The sequence below is a fragment of the Phoca vitulina genome, unplaced genomic scaffold, assembly GCF_004348235.1.
Source record: "Phoca vitulina isolate PV1807 unplaced genomic scaffold, GSC_HSeal_1.0 scaffold3, whole genome shotgun sequence".
NCBI classification, from domain to species: Eukaryota; Metazoa; Chordata; class Mammalia; order Carnivora; family Phocidae; genus Phoca; species Phoca vitulina.
Genome location: NW_022589706.1, coordinates 74,460,814 through 74,478,430, shown reverse-complemented (window position 1 = coordinate 74,478,430; position 17,617 = coordinate 74,460,814). Strand labels below are relative to the sequence as shown.

The following is a 17,617-nucleotide window of genomic DNA, read 5'->3' as shown; positions in this document are numbered from 1 at the left end:
AACCCCTTTTATATATTTTCGGCTTAATATTCACAATAACCCTATGAAATAGATATTATTCTTTCTCTTTTATAAATGAAGAAACTAAGGCTTGCAGACATTATTTTCCCTGGACCTACAACTAGTAAATGGCAGAGCCAGAAATCTGAGCTATGTTTGTTTTCAAAGTCATGTTCTTTCACATAGACAATTATTACCTAATTCTCTAAACAATTTATGCTTTTATTTTCCACTCTTCCAAAAACAGCATTATAAATACTATGGAAATACAATATTGGAGGCTCTTGACAAACTATGTACAGGAAAGTTAAGTCATCTTCATTGTTAACAAAATTAATCTTTGTTACTATTACTAACTAAAGTTAACTACTTAACTATTGTCTATATTTAATGTGTGTGTCCTGAAATTATAGAGAAAATCTAGAGTGGGGTTTGCAAACCATGGCCCTCTAATTGATGCCTGTTTCTGCAAGTAAAGGCATATTGGAACACGGCCAGCCCTATTCATTTATATATCGTCTATGACTGCTTTCACAATAATATTGTGAAGGGCTTCAGAATATACTGTTACGGAACCTGGACTGGATCTCCCGATGGAAGAACCAAGCGGCACTCGGAGATCTTGGAGGATAGGAGGTTTATTTAAGCCTGGTGGGCTCAGAGGAGAGTGATCTCCAAAGGTCGGAGCCCTGAGCACAAAGAGGGTAATTTATACACTTCTACTTCCGCATACTTGGTACTTTTGGCTCCTGAGGGAAGCCGGGCAGGGAGGAGAACCCGGAAGAGCCCAGGGCAGGGGCTGGGACTCCTTTGCTGGCTCGGTGGGCCATCTTAAGACACAGATTTCCCTTATCAATACTACTGTGACATAAGGATTATTTTGAGCTGAAGACATTTGAGAGTTAAGAGATGTAAAAAAGGCTTTGTCTGAATTCCCCTTACCTGCCTAAAAGCTAAGCTTCCCCAAAGAGGAGTTATGACTCCTCAACTGTCCTAACTCCCTTCCCCAGAATTTCATAACCAGGGAAGATGACTCCTATCAAGGAGAAGTCAGCACTGGGATAAGAAATTGTCTAAAAAGTAATTGTTACAAACTATCATATCTCCTATCTATTTTCCTAAAGGTCCATTTATCTTTCCTAAGAGTGATTTGTTTTCCCATAAGTGCCCCTTCTCCTCCAACTTTTCCCACATTAAGATGGTATATAGGCCCCAAATTCTAACCCCCTCTTTAGGCCACATTTTGTGAGCTGTCTTGTGAACAAACAAGAATTAACCTTGTCTTTTCTCTTGCTAATCTGTCTTTTGCCAGTTTAATTTGCAAACCCTAAGTACAAACTTAAGAGGGTTGAGGAAAGTTTTTCCTCCCTGACAAATGCAATGCCGAATTGTTGCAACAGAGATCTTGTGGCCTACAAAGCCTAAGATATTTTGCTTTATCTGGCATTTCAGAGAAAATTTGCTGACCTCTGGTGAGGCTGAGAGATCATTCAGAAAGGGGAAATAGATTTTCACTACCTTTTAGCTTATTTCACAATGAATATGACGTTTACACGAAAGGGCACAACCGTGTTATTTACTTGCAAATAATCATGTAGATGCTGGAGGAAATTTATAAGCTTGTTTACTGCCATGTTGGCAATGTGGCCCTTGGCAGTAAGAACCTGGATGGCTATTTCTTGTCTTAAAGGAAGTTACTGTATCATCGTTGTAAAATCTCTTTCTATCAAATGTGCCTAATTTAAGTTCCAATCAGATATCTAGTGTTTAGTATACATGTAGACACAATAAATATTCAAAGACATCATCTAGGGCACCTGGGTGGCTCAGTCGTTAAGCGTCTGCCTTCGGCTCAGGTCATGATCCCAGGGTCCTGAGATTGAGTCCTGCATTGGGCTCCCTGCTCAGTGGGGAGCCTGCTTCTCTCTCTCCCTCTGCTCCTCCCCCTGCTGTGCTCTCTCTCTGTCAAATAAATAAATAAAATCTTAAAAAAAAAAAAGACATCATCTAGAAAATTATTGTTGTTTAATTTCTATTTTTAAATTGTTACAGTTTGATTATTTAATAATTACCTATGCATGCTTCCTCTTCTGTGAATTGTCTGTTCAAATCTTACTGATCTCCTCATAAATATTTATAAATACTCTATATACATGATTATGTACTTTTAATGCTCTATGCTGCTTTTGTAGAAAGATTTTTTTAATGCTAGTAATATTTATCTACATTTCTGTTTCTGATTTTTTTCAGTCACTTATACTTCTGGAAGTTCTTGATCTATCCTGTAATTTTCTGTTAAATTATATTTTCTTATAATATGCTATTGTTTGATTATTTTCCTATGAGTTTTTTATTCATACATATAGATTTATGTAGGAATTTATTAAGTGGTATGACCCAACACAAACACACACACATTTTACTTTCACCATATGCTAACAGCCACCATTTCCACCACCGCCACAACCAAATAGCTAACCAAATGCCTTGATAAACAAAGGCTTTGCCTTTCTCGTCTGGAAGAAGGTAGACTGGCTAGGGACTCGGGACCTGAGGAAGAACACAGTGGTGAGTATCTCTGCTTTTCTTTTTATCTCTTGTATCCCAAACTTGGAGCAGAAGATGCCAGCCACCCAGAAACAAACTTCATCAGAGTTAAAAGAATTGAATTATACAGAAGGTGTTCTCTGACCACAATGGAATCAAACCAGTCAAATAAGTAAAGGAAAGATAATAGAAAAGTCTCTAAACACTTGGAAACTAAACACATTTGTTTATAATCCATGAGTCAAAGGAGTTGACTCAAAATATACATGGAACTGAAAATAAAAATACAGCATATTAAAATGTATGTGACAAAGCTAAAGCAGTATAGCTCTATAACCAATAAGAAAACGTAATTCATTATTTTAAAATAACCCAAATAGAAATCTTCATGCCCAGATTGTTTCACTGGAAAATCCTACCAGAGTTTAAAGAGGCAATAACACCAATTTTGCACAGTCTTTTCTAAAAAGTAGAAGAGGAATTCATTCTATGAAGCTAGTATTACCCTGATACCAAAACCAGATGACAGTATAAAAAAGAAAACTACAGACCAATATTCTTCATGAAAATCAATGCAAAAATCCTTAAAACTATTTGCAAGTAGACTTCAGCAATATGTAAAAATAATTCTACTTCATGACCAAGTGAGGTTTATTCCAGGGATGCAGTAATGGCTCAAATGCAAAAATCAAATATCATCTACCATATTAAGGCAAAAGAAGAAAAATCACATGATCAATTAATACAGAAAAATAATTAGAGAAAATTCAATACCAGTTCTTGATAAAACTGTCAGAAAAGTAACTATATAGAGAAACTTCCTCAACTTGATGATGACCATCTATAAAACAGTAAGGAAACAAACTGGCATGGCTAACCTTATACTTAATGGTACAGAACTGAATGCTTTTCCTTTAAGATCAGGAAGAAAGCAAGGATGTCCACTCTCACCACACTTATTCAACATAATGTTGGATAGTCTAGCTAGTGTAAGAAAGTAAAAAAGGAAAATGAAAACAATATAGAACCGAAAGGAATACAAGTGTCCCTATTTTCAGAAGACATGATTGTCTGCATAGAAAATAAGGAACCTACAAAAAACTCCTAGAAATAATAAGGAGGGTGTTTAATACAGTCACAGTAAATAAGAAAAATATCAGTCATATTTCCAAATACTAGAAATGAGCACAGGGTCACCAAAATTAGTATAATTCCATTGACACTCACCCCCAAAATTATATACTTAGGTGTATATCTAACAAAAAGGACTTGTAGGCTGAAAACTCTACAAGGTTGATGAAAGAAATCAAAGAAAACCTACATAAGTAGAGACATATTGTGTTTGTAGATTGGAAGACTCAACATAGTAGATATGTCAATTCTTCCCAAACTGATGTAAGTTTTAATGTAATTCCTATCAAAATTCCAACAAGGTTGGCTTTTTTTTTTGTAGATATTAACAATATCACTCTAAAATTTATGTAGAGGGCACCTGGGTGGCTCAGTCGTTAAGCATCTGCCTTCGGCTCAGGTCATGATCCCAGGGTCCTGGGATCGAGTCCCCACATCGGGCTCCCTGCTCGGCGGGAAGCCTGCTTCTCCCTCTCCCACTCCCCCTGCTTGTGTTCCTGCTCTCGCTATCTCTCTCTCTGTCAAATAAATAAAATCTTAAAAAAAAAATAAAATAAAATAAAATAAAATTTATGTAGAAAAACAAAAGAACTAGAATAAAGCAATTTTTTTCAAGTTGACAACATTTTATTTAAATTTCTATATATAAATTTACATACTTAAAGGAAATAAAGTTGTTTCTTATAAGAAAATCTAAATGTTGCCAAGAAAGCAATCTTTGCTCATCTTTCAATTTCAGTGCCACTGAAAATTTTTTTAATGTTGTTTTTGAAAGACAACTCAGTTCAACTCAAATACACCTAGATTTTATTTAAGTCAAATAATACTTAGATTTCATTTTAGGAATTATCAAAAGATCACTGACAAATGATTTCTTACCTATAGTAATCTAAGATTTCAACCTAAATTTAGCAATATATTGTCTTTATATACTCCTAGCTTTGATTCATTCCTTTTTCTTAAAGTTTTTATTCAAATTCCAGTTAGTTAACATACAGTGTAATATTAGTTTCAAGTGTACAATACACTGATGCAACATTTCCATATGATACCTGGTGCTCATCACAACAAGTGCACTCCTTAATCCCCATCACCTATTTAACCCATCTGCCACCCACCTCCCCTCTGGTGACCATCAGTTTGTTGTCTATAGTTAAGAGTCTGTTTCTTGGTCTGCCTCTCTATTCTTTTTTACCCTCTGCTCATTTTTTTTGTTTCTTAAAGTCCACATAAGAGTTAAATCATATGGTATTTGTCATTCTCTGACTTATTTCCTTAGCATTATACTCTCTAGCTCCATCCACATCATTGCAAAATGGCAAGATGTGATTCTTTTTTATGGCTGAGTAATATTCCATTGTGTGTATCACTTCTTTTTTTTTAAATTCAATTAGCCAACATATAATACATCATTAGTTTCTGAAGTAGTGTTCAATGATGCATCAGTTGCATACAACACCCAATGCTCATCACATCATGTGCTCTTCTTAATGCCCATCGCCCAGTTATCCCATCCTCCCACCCATCTCCCTTCCCACAACCCTCAGTTTATTTCCCAGAGTCAAGAGTCTCTCGTGGTTTATCTCCCTCTCTGATTTTTTCCCATTCAGTTTTCCCTCCCCTTATGATCCTCTGCACTATTTCTTATATTCCACATATGAGTAAAACCATAAAAATATGGAACACTTCATGAATTTCCATGTCATCCTTGCACAGGGGCCATGCTAATCTTCTCTATATTGTTCTAATTTTAGTATGTGTGATGCTGAAGTGAGCACTATACCACAGCTTCTTTATTCATTCATCTGTCGATGGACATCTGGGCTCCGTCCATAGTTTGGCTATTGTGGACATTGCTGCTATAAACATTGAGGTGCTGGTACCCCTTCAGATCACCACATTTGTATCTTTGAGATAAATACGTAGTAGTGCAATTGCTGGGTCATAGGGTAGTTCTATTTTTAACTTTTTGAGGTATCTCCATACTGTTCTCCACAGTGGCTGCACCAGTTTGCATTCCCACCAACAGTGCAAGAGTGTTCCTTTTTCTCCACATTCTTGTCAACACTTACTTGTTTCTTGCGGTTTTTATTTTATCCACTCTGACAGGTGTGAGGTGATATCTCATTGTAGTTTTGATTTGTATTTCTCTGATGATGAGTGATATTGAGCATCTTTTTATGTGTCTGCTGGCCATCTGTATGTCTTCTTAGGAAAAATGTCTGTTCATGTCTTCTGCCTATTTTTTAATTGGATTTTTTTTGGGGGGTGTTGAGTTCTGTAAGTTCTTTTTACATTTTGGAAACTAACCCTTTATCAGGTATGTCACTTGCAAATATCTTCTCCCATTCTGAAAGCTGCCTTTTAGTTTTGTTGATTGTTTCCTTTGCTTGCAGAAGCTTTTTATTTTGATGAAGTCCCAATAGTTTATTTTTGGTTTTATTTCTCTTGCCTCTGGAGACATGTCTTGAAGGAAGTTTATGGCTGATGTCAAAGGGATTACTGCCTGTGTTCTCCTCTAGGATTTTGATGGTTTCGGGTCTCACATTTAAGTCTTTAATCCATTTTGAATTTAGTTTTGTTATGGTATAAGAAAGTGATCCAGTTTCATTCTTTTGCATGTTGCTGTCCAGTTTTCCCAACACCGTTTGTTGAAGTGACTGTCCTTTTTCCATTGGATATTCTTTCCTGCTTTGTTGAAGATTAATTGACCATACAGTTGTGGGTTCCCTTCTGGGTTTTCTATTCTGTTCTGTTGATCCATGTTTCTATTTTTGTGCCAGTACCATACTGTCTTGATCACCACAGCTTTGTATATAATTCAAAGTCTAAAATTGTGATGCCCCCAGCTTTGCTTTTTCTTTTTCAAGGTTGCTTTGGCTCTTCAGGGTCTTTTGTGGTTCCATACAAATTTTAGGATCATTTGTTCTAGCTCTGTGAAAAATGCTGGTGGTATTTTGATAGAGATTTTATTAAATGTGTAGATTGCTTTGGGTAGTATAGACATTTTAAGAATATTTGTTTTTCCAATCCATGAGCATGGAATATCTTTCCATTTCTTTGTGTTCTCTTCAATTTTGTTAATCAGTGTTTTATGGTTTTCAGAGTACAGGTCTTTCACTTTTTTGGTTAGGTTTATTTCTAGGTATCTTATTGTTTTTGGAGCAATTGTAAATGGGATTGATTCCTTAATTTCTCTTTCTGCTGCTTCACTATTGGCATATGAAAATGCAACAGATTTCTGTACATTGATTTTGTATCCTGAGACTTTATTGAATTTGTTTATCAATTCTAGCAGTTTTTTTGTGGAATCATTTGGGTTTTCTACATAGAATATCATGTCATCTCCAAAGAGTGAAAATTTGACTTCTCCTTGCTGATTTGGATGCCTTTTATTTCTTTGTGTTGTCTGACTGCTGTAGCTAGGACTTCCAGTACTATGTTAAATAATGGTGAGAGTGGACATCCCTGTCTTGTTCCTGACCATAGAGGAAAAGCTCTCAGTTTTTTCCCATCAAGGATGATATTAGCTGTGGGTTTTTCACAGATGGCCTTTATTATGTTCGGGTATGTTCCCTCTAAACCTATTTATCATGAGTGGATATTTTACTTTGTCAAATGCTTCTTCAGCATCTATTGAAATGATCAAATGGTTCTTATCCTTTCTTTATTAAAGTGGTATATCATAGTGATTGACTTGTGAATATTGAACCACCCTTGCAACCCAGGAAAAAATCTCACTTGATCTTGGTGAATGATTCTTTTAATGTATTGTTGGATTCTGTTTGCTAGTATTTTATTAAGATTTTTTGCATCCATGTTCATCAGGGATATTGGCCTCTAGTTCTGTTTTTTAGTGGAGTCTTTATCTGGTTTTGGTGTCAGGATAATGCTGGCCTCATAGAATGAATTTGGAAGTTTTTCTTCCTTTTCTATTTTTTTGGAATAGTTTGAAAACAAGAGGTATTAACTCTTCTTTAAATGTTTGATAGAATTTGCTTGTGAAGCCATCTGGTCCTGGACTTTTTCTTTGTTGAGTTTTTTTGATTAGTGATTCTGTTTCTTTGCTGGTTATTGGTCTGCTCAGATTTTCTATTTCTTCCTGTTTCAGTTTTGGTAGTTTGTATGTTTCTAGAAATGTGTCCATTTCTTCTAGATTGTCCAATTTGTTGGCATGCAGTTTTTTATAATAGTCTCTTATAATTGTCTGTATTTCTGTGGTATTGGTTATTATTTTTCCTCTTTATTTATGATTTTATTTATTTGGGTCCTTTCTCTTTTCTTTTTGATAAGTCTGGCTAGAGGTTTATCAATTTTATTTTTTCAAAGAACCAGCTCCTGGTTGTATTGATTTTTTTTTTAATTTCTATATGATTTATTTCTACTCTAATCTTTATTATTTCCTTCCTTCTTCTAGCTTTAGGCTTTGTGTGTTCTTTTTCTAGCTCCTTTAGGTGTAAGGTTAGGTTATATATATGAGATTTTTCTTGCTTCTTGAGGTAGGCATGTATTGCTATATAATTCCCTCTTAGGACCACTTTTGCTGCATCCCAAAGGTTTTGGACCATTGTGTTTTCATTTCCACTTTTTTCCACATATTTTCTTTGATTTTCTGATTGACCCATTCATCATTTAGTAGAGTGTTGTTTAACCTTCATGTATTTGTGGTCTTTCCAAATTTCTTTCTTGTGGTTGACTTCTAGTTTCATAGCATTGTGGTCAGAAAAGGTGCATGGTTTGTGACCTAGTATGTGCTCTATTCTGGAGAATGTTCCATGTGCACTTGAAAATAATGTGTATTCTGCTGTTTAAGGATGAAATGTTCTGAATATACCTGTTAAGTCCATCTGGTCCAGTGTGTCATTCAAAGCCATTGTTTCCTTGTTGATTCTCTCTTTAGATGATCTGTCCATTGCTGTAAGGTGTTATTTCTTAAAACAAATAAATAAATTTCTTAAATAAATAAATTTTTCTGTTCTCTTTTCTCTCTTCTTCTTCTGAGACTCTTATAATATGAATGTTACTTTGTTTGATGGGGTTACTGAGCTCCCTAAATCTATTCTCGTCTTGCATAATTCTTTTTTCTCTTTTGTTCAGCTTCATTATTTTCCATCATTTTGTCTTTCAGGTCACTAATTTGTTCCTCTGCTTCTTCCAGCCTGCTGTTCATTGCATCAAACCTGTTTCCAAACTCATTTATTACATTCTTCATCACTGACTGATTCTTTTTTAACTCTTTTATCTCTGTGGAAAGGGTCTCACTAATGTCTTACTCTTTTCTCAAGCCCAGCGAATATTCTTATGACCGTTGTTTTAAATTCTCTATCAGGGGTGCCTGGGTGGCTGGGTCAGTTAAACATCTAACTCTTGATTTCAACTCAGGTCATGATTTCAGGGTCCTGAGATCAAGCCCCATGTCCAGCTCCATGCTCAGCATGGAGTCTGCTTCAGTTTCTCTCCTTCTGCCCCTCCCCTTGCTCGTGGTCTCTCTCTCTCTCTCAAATAAATAAATTTTTAAAAATAAATAAATAATTCTCCATCAGGCACATTACTTATATCTGTTTTGATTAGATCTCTGGCTGTGGCCTTGTCCTGTTCTTTCATTTGGGACAAATGCTTCCTCTTGGCTTTTTGTCTAAATCTCTGCCTTCTGCTATGTGTTAGAAAAGCCAGTTATGTCTCATTCTCCTGAAATAATGCCCTTGTGAAGAAGCAATGTAGTGCCTAGAGTTTGGCAGTTCAGGGAGTGTCTCTGGTGTTCGCTATGCAAGTTATGCTGTTATGTTTTGGCTGCTCTATCCTTCAGGCCAGTCATCTTCAGAGGCTTTCCATGCCTGCTATGGGTGGTGTTTGGTTCCTGGCCTGAATGTGTTGAGTTTTAACTAGGTGTGCTCTGGTCTGCTTGTGAAGTCAGTCCTGACACCAACTCCACCAGAACTGAGGCCCTGCAGAGCCGGTGTGGCCGGGAGACGTGTGAGCAGGGTCTGTGCTGGTGTTCTGGGGGAGGGTCCTGCTGCTCTGGGACTGAGGCAAGCTTGACTGAGAAGGGCAGTCCTGCCAGAACACTGTGGGGGGTGGGGCTTGGTGTAAGCAAGTTAGGCAGCCAGTGTCCATGCCTAACTACTTCCCTCAGGTGGCTCTGTGTTTATGTTGGAGGGTGGGAGAAGGAAATGGAGCTGGGTAGTTCCTTTGTTCCTGGAGAGGCTTCCCCTTGAAAACTGCCTCTTAGGGACTCCCTTGAGAAGAGCAAATGATCTCTCCACATGTGCCCCAGGCATTCTTCAGATTGCTATTTCCACACTGTCGGCCCCCAAGTTGTTTGCTTGCCTTCTCTCCAGAAGCAGGACAGTGCCCTCATGGCTCCATCCCAACCAAGCCTGGTGACCTTTAAAACTCTAGGCTTTAAGCCCCGCTATTTGCAAGAACTCATGAAATTCAGCCCCTGTCATTTTCCAAGCCAATGGCTTTGGGGAAACGCTCTCCTTGTGTGTTCCCTTGTGTATTCTTGTCTCTCTCACCCTATGAAAGCACAGCTCCCTGCCCTCCACAGCACCCACTATCTATTTCTCCCTTAGGCCACATCTCCATACTTCCTACCTTCTTCAATGTGGTCCCTTGTCTCTCTATAGTTGTGGATTTTGTTCTGTGAGTCTTCAGTTTGATTTCTAGTGTATTTAGGATGATTTGATAGTCATCTAGTTGGGTCCTCCTATGCCACTGTCATTTTCTGATTCTAGAATAAAGCAATTTTGAAAAAGAAAAATAAAGTAGGAAGAATCACTCTACCCAATTTCAAGACTTATTACAGAGCTGTAGTAATCAAGACTGCATTATATTGTCAGAAGAATAGACACATAGATCAATGGAAAAGAATAGAAAATATAGGAGTAGCCCTGCGCAAATATGCCCAACTGAATTTTGACAATCATGGAAAAACCATTCATTGGAGAAAAGATGGGCTTTCAAAACATGGTGCTGGAGCAATTGGACATTCATAGGTTAAATAAATACATAAATAAATAAAGAAATCTTGACAAACATCTCACACCTTATGCAAAAATTAACTCAAAATGTATCATGGACTTAATTTTAAAACATAAAACAATAAAACATAAACAAATTGAAGAAAATTTTTAGAATCTAGGGCTAGACAAAAAAAAAAAAATCTTAGACTAGGCATCAAAAGCACAATCCATAATAGGAAAAAATGATAAACTGGACTTCAAAACTAAAAACTCTTCCTCTTGAGAAGATCTTGCTAACACAATGAAAGGACATGCTACAGACTGGGAGGACTGTGAGAAAACATTTGCAAATCACATATTTAACAAAGGACTATTATCTAGAATATATAAGGAACTCTCAAATTTCACCAGTAAAAAACAAACAAAAACAAACAATTCCATTAGAAAATGGACAAAAGACACAATGAGATATTTTGTCAGTGAGGATACACAAATGGCAAATGAGTACATGAAAAGATGTTTGATGTCATTAGCCATTAAGGAAGGGAAATGGGAATTAAAAGCACAATGAGATATGACTAAAACCTACCAAAATGGCTAAAATTAAAAATAAATATCAATGATACCAAATTCTGGCAAGGATATGGAAGAACTGGATGATTTATACATGGCTAGTGTGAATGTAAAATGGGAATAATTCAGATGTCTTTCAATAGATGAATGGTTAAAGATACTGTGGTATAGAATTCTACTCAGCAATAAAAAGGAAAAAAACTACTGAAATTGACAACCTGGATGGATGTCCAGAGAAGTATGTTGACTGAAAAACAAAGCCTATTCCAAAGGTTACATACAAACCCAAAGCTATGCTTTCATTCATATAACATTCTTAAAATACTGGTTGTCAGGGGACAAGGAGGTAGTGGATGTGGGAGGGTAGTGGTTGTGAACATAAAAGAGTAACAAGAAGAATCCTGGTGACAACACTGTTTTGTACCTTGATTGTATCAATCTTGAGATCCTGGTTGGGATGTTGTACTATAGTTTTGCAAGTGGTACCACTGGGGGACATTGGATAAAGGGTACATAAGATACCTCTATTATTTCTTGCAATTTTATATAAATGTACCTCAAAGTAAAACTATCTCAAAATAAAAAGTATAATAAAAAAATAGCCTTAACTGGCTATTCCATCAGAAGAATTTCCTGGATGAGGCTTACCTTTTAAAGCTATTTTCAAATGCAAATGAATAATTCAGCTTAACAAATGTATTTTGAACACTTACTATGATCAAAACAGTGCTAATTAAAATGGTTTGGGTGTGATAATGGATGCGAGGTGGTATGTTAGGAGCTTACAATATATGGTGGGAGACAGAGGCATGTACAAATAACTGTTCTAAGGAAAGTAGTAGCAAAGCAGATGTGATGGTTGAAATCTGAGGAAAATGTAATAAAATAACATGAGAAGGATAGCTTACCTACACCTGTGGGTTAGAAATGTATAGGAATTGTAGAGGAGAGTAGATTGTATGCTTTGAGCAGGGCTTAAGAAAATCAGAAGTATTTCCTTGATTAATTATACAGATATTTATTTGCATTTAATTATGCTGATTGGCTAATAGATGCTTCTGAGAAAATCTGGATTGTGCTGAAGTTCTTGTATGATATTTCATATTTGCTAATTTCCATTCATAGCAACAAGTAACATGTGCCCTGATGGCAGTGTTATAATTCCCCTTATGATTTTTGCAGAAGGGATGCTGGCCATCTTTTTTTGGGCACAACTTTCAAGGTAGACTTAAAGTCCAAAAACCACTAAGTGGTTGCCATGCCATCAGGTGTCAGTGTGGTCAATTAGGACAATGAGCCAAAGTGAAAGTAACAACCAAGCCTTTTTTCACTTAGAGTGACAGTGCAAACAAAAAGCAAGAAGACAGGCACCACTCCCAGCCCCCTGGTGTTCCATTTTATCCCCCAGAACAGCACAGGGGGAGGATCAGGGGGATGCACCAAAAATGGGAGGAATCATCTCACTGATGAGGAGCCCCTGACAAAAACTCCTACCCTTTATGGACGTGTGGGCCAGGGGAGGGAAGGGGGGAGAGGCTAGAAGTGGGAAAGCACTGAGTCAAAGTGGATAAAAGTGACTTAGCTGAGACCCCCAATATGGAGGCCTCCAAATGGATGAGCCTAGGTGAGGAATGCAGAGATGCATATGAGAGTGTGAGCACAACTGAGCCACGGAGATAGTGGGTCTGAGTCACACCCCCACATCCTCACTCTTGTGCAGCTTGTTTGGCAAAACCTTGTAATCAGTTGCCTGCTGTTGGGCCTGAAAGTTTAAGGTCATACATATGGATTTAGGCCTGAAGCTAGACTTCTCAGTGTCTAAATAGCATTCTGACTTTGGAAAGATCTTTTTGGGTCCTACAGCCACATCTGCATTTTTTAGTGAACCATTCAGGTAGTAGAATTTTCTTCTATTTATTCTTGCTATAGTGTCAAGAAATGTGCTAGGTTTGGGCATGATTAAGAATTTAACAATATTATGTTCAAGCAAGTATGAAAAGCTCAGTAATTTTATATTTCCAGAAATGTATTAAGTGATTTAGAATTTAATTTAGATAAATAAGTAATCATTGAATCATATCAAAAACCCCAATTTACTGAACCACCCTGGTTGAGAAACAATGGCCATTAGAAAGTGTCATATCCAGGGGCACCTGGGTGGCTCAGTTGGTTAAGCGACTGCCTTCGGCTCAGGTCATGATCCTGGAGTCCCAGGATCGAATCCCACATCAGGCTCCCTGCTCAGCAGGGAGTCTGCTTCTCCCTCTGACCCTCCTCCCTCTCATGCTCTCTGTCTCTCATTCTCTCTCTCGCAAATAAATAAAATCTTAAAAAAAAAAAAGAAAGTGCCATATCCAGGAACACGCCGGGTGCCTCCTGCCCCTTCTTTGACATGTTTCATTCCTGGTGTCCCTTTGATACTTTAAAAAGTGACACTTCTAATGTGGACAATAAGACAATTGCAGGTGATGTGCATTATTTTATTGTTTCTACTTTCAAGAAAGTAAATTTATCGTAAGAAGCTTATGTTAAACTGGTCATAAAAATATATACTTCTGTATCACCCACAGCCTAATAATTATGGCTAGTGCCAGATGTTTATTAGTGGGAACAAAAAACTTAATTTTAGAAATAAGAATTAGATAACATTCAACTCTGAGAATATTAACTTTTTCAAATCCTTGATATTGAAGGTGAAATGCAAGCTTATCCTTGCTACCCACTCCTAGAAGTTTTGGCCTAGGTCTCTTGATCCTTATTTTCCCTTCCAAGACAATACATGATCAATCTAATCCCTCTCCCCTAAGTAGCCTTTCATGTAGTTCAAGACAGTTATAATTTCCTGTGGAAGACCTTCTTAATTTCTTAATATGTAAGCTCTGTGGGAATAGTGTTGAATTTACTAAGCACGATAGCTAAAACATCTGATATATAAGAGATGTTGAACAATTTAAAGGATGAATTTTAGATCATTATATTTCCAGTATACTCTGTGCTGTATTTTTACTATTTCAAATCCTATATTTTAAAATTCTCTGCAAGTAAATTTTTCTCCTGTATGTTCTTGCTCCTCTTAAAGGTTAGCATTTTATATATATCATATAATATTTTACATATATATTATAGCTATATAACAGTGCTTTAAAATATATGTCTATCTATCTATCATCTATCATTTATCTATCTAATCATATATCTATCTATCATCTATCTATTTATCTATCATCTATCTCTATCAAGTGCTTTTCTCAAAACAAAAAAAAAGGTTAAAAGAGCCTGAAAATTGAAAGAATGCCCCTTTGGCACATTTACGCTGACAAATATTCTACTTCTAAACTCTTGGTCTCCTTGTCCAGTCCTGGGGCATCTGGGGATGTCAGCCTTCAAACTGGCTTCAGATCACGAAGGATTTTCCTGTGTATAGATTGCGGAAAACTGGGAAATAAACCCATGGATGAGCACACATGAAGGAACATGGTGAAAGTCTAATCAATCACTCTTATTTGCATAGTCTTACTTCTCAAGTACATTACAAAGACTAACAGGAAAATAATGACAGTGAAAGAAATAGGTGGCATCTTTTCAATTTTGTTTTTTGTATTTAGTTTTCTTTTGTTTTTTGCAGCTTTAGAGTACATAGCTAGGTAATTAACAAAGGAGAGTATGAGGATCATAGGAAAAGATAAAATGGATTGTTCTCATTTCAAAGAATTCTCCTAAGACAATAGATTGTAATGAGTGAAAGCAGTTTTCTGAGTTCTAAGTATAATAAGTACAGTAAAATTAATATTCAAAATTTCTGATATTGCCCTACAAATAGCTACAATGATCTCAGATTTATAGTCAGAGTGACCACATCATTTCTTCCTGAAACCAGAACATTTTAAGAGTGAATAGGGGAGCTATGGGTAATTATGCCTGGGCAATAGACATACACAGATTGTTCCAGCCAAACAAATACATGTAGTCATGACCTGACAGTGTCCTGTTAATTAAGATAATTACTGAATTCAATCAAGTTTCAAGTTGTAGTTTAATCGTTTGCTTTATTTGATTTCCTTCTCTTTTGTTCTGGTTTTTCATACTGGCTAGAAGGTTTTTCCCTCAGATCTTCACATGGCTGACTCCTTCTTATCATTAAAATTTTAGCTGTAATATCTCAATTTTAGAGAGCTCTTTCCTAGAGCAACTTATCTAATGCCATCCACACCAATATATCATTTTTTTTGTTTTCTTTTCTTCATAGTTGAGATCATGATCTAAATTTATTTCATTATTTATTTACTTACTAATTGTCTGTCCCTCCCAATCAAATGTAAGCCCCCTGAGAAAGGGACCTTCTGTGTTGTACACTGCCAAATCTTTAGAACGTGGAAGAATTTCTGGTTCAATAAAAATGTGTTGAGTTTATGAACAAATAACTAACAAACCATCATTACTATCTTATATTGGTGTTTAGATTTGGAACTGTAAGGAATGGGAACTATTTTGAATTTAAGGTGTAGATTATTTGACATTTCTATGTTTTTATGATTTCATGGTTCTAGAAAATGTAAAGATTTGGTTGTGTTAACTAGACTTAAGAAGTTTGAGTCATTTGACTAAAAGACGAAAATTGTGGTTTAGGGTGGAATATCCTAATGGTTTCCATTTTTTAATCCGTTCAGATTATAATTTACTTTAGATTCTTAATTCACTTTATGGCAGCTGAAAATAATCACGGAACATGTGAGGGATTCCAAAGGTGAATACCTTACACATGCAGGTTTTACAATGAACAGCAATCATTCTGCCTTGTTAGAGAGGTATAGAAATAGCCAAGTAACCTCTGTACCAAGGGGGAGATTTAACTGGTTTGTAGACCCCAGGATGTTTCTAAGTCAGTTTTATCAATATGCAATTACAACTCTGAAACTCATCTATCATCCACTGTAGTGGGAAACAGCCTGAAATTCGAACTGGCAGATCCTTCTCCTTTCTTGTTGAACACAGCGCATAAATAACTCTACAGAACTGTCCCTGTTATTTCAATATTAGTGGCATCAAAATTCTTTGACAAGCACATTATATGCTATTGAAAGAAATGGGGGGGAAATCCTTTCTGAGATGGATTGATTTTTCTGGAGACTGCATCTTTTTCAAATTAAAAAAACATATTAAAAAGACTAAGACTGTCTGTCTTCTTCTGGAGTGCCTGACAGTTTGTAGGTGACCAATAAAAGTTGTTGAATGAATCAATGAAAAAATGGAAAAAAAAAAAAAGAAAAAAGAAAGAATAAACACTTAAGATACTACTTATAACTAGACCAAGAATATGGCTATTCCACAAATGAAACTTTTTGTTTTACAGACTGCAGATTTCTTAAAACAACTATGAAAGAAAAATTATTAGAAATAAGCTTTATTTTTTTTTAGATGACATAATTGTCTAGCTTGGTCTAAATACAGTTAACAGAGCTAGAATGCTACATAAACAAAGTAGGGAAAATGTAATACTTGAAGGACATTTTGAAAGGGCAACCTGTCTAAAATTCTCTTATGCCCTATTGTCCTTACTTCCCCAATTTTTCTTTGTCCCCAAAGTATTACCTTTAGTTAGAATTTTGTCCACAATATGTCTTTGAAAAAAGATTGTTCTATCTCTCTACACTTTGTTTTCAAGCCCTCCTTTTCTGTGCTCACTCTCTTTCCTACATTTTTAATAAAAGTATTTTAAGTTGCAAGTGTTCAGTGAATCCCTGGTGACATCTTTATAAACAGTATTTTAAAGGTTATTTCTAGATCTTAGTTAAATGTTATTAAGCCTTTAGGGAAAGTGGCAAGGATACTCAGTGATACAGAGTTAGAATCTTTTAAATATGAGGAAATTTCTAGTTATAAATAATTAAGAAAAAATGCTTCTGATTCCTGACAAGATGATCTAGCATGGCTGCTGGCTTACTCCTTAAACTGAAAACCAGAAATGGAAAAGAGAATGACACTAAGGATTCAATAACTTAAGACACATGGTAAGAAACTTCTGGGGAAAGAAGACATTTGGGGTCACATCTGCAATGTGGACATTGAGAATTCAGGTCAGAGCAAAAATAGATGCCTCAAACTGGGGGAGAGCTTTATAGTTGTGCATTTCCTTCTTCCATATTTAATCATGGGGTGGGGTGGGAGAGATAATTGCCAGTATCTGCATTATTGTGGGACAGAAAAACCATGGTATCACAGCAAAACTAGCCAGAGGTGATCAGGGTCACATCAGCATGATGTTGGGGTACAGCTGAGGTGAAGAGCACATAGTATCTTTATCAAGTAAGTGGGTGAGCTCTGAAGTATTTTCTTCTCCCACTCTTCATTTCGGTGACTTTAAGTGAGAGAAGTAGATCAGGGCAAAGCCTGCTTCTCCCTCT

At 36.3% G+C, this 17,617-nt stretch overlaps 1 non-coding gene across 1 annotated transcript; it reads right to left on the bottom strand.

Moving 5' to 3' along the window:
* Window positions 1-5,349: 5,349 nt before the first annotated feature.
* Window positions 5,350-5,456, bottom strand: LOC116630307. Its single transcript, XR_004298910.1, has one exon. It is a non-coding gene; the product is annotated as a U6 spliceosomal RNA (small nuclear RNA).
* Between the last annotated feature and the right edge of the window lie 12,161 nt (window positions 5,457-17,617).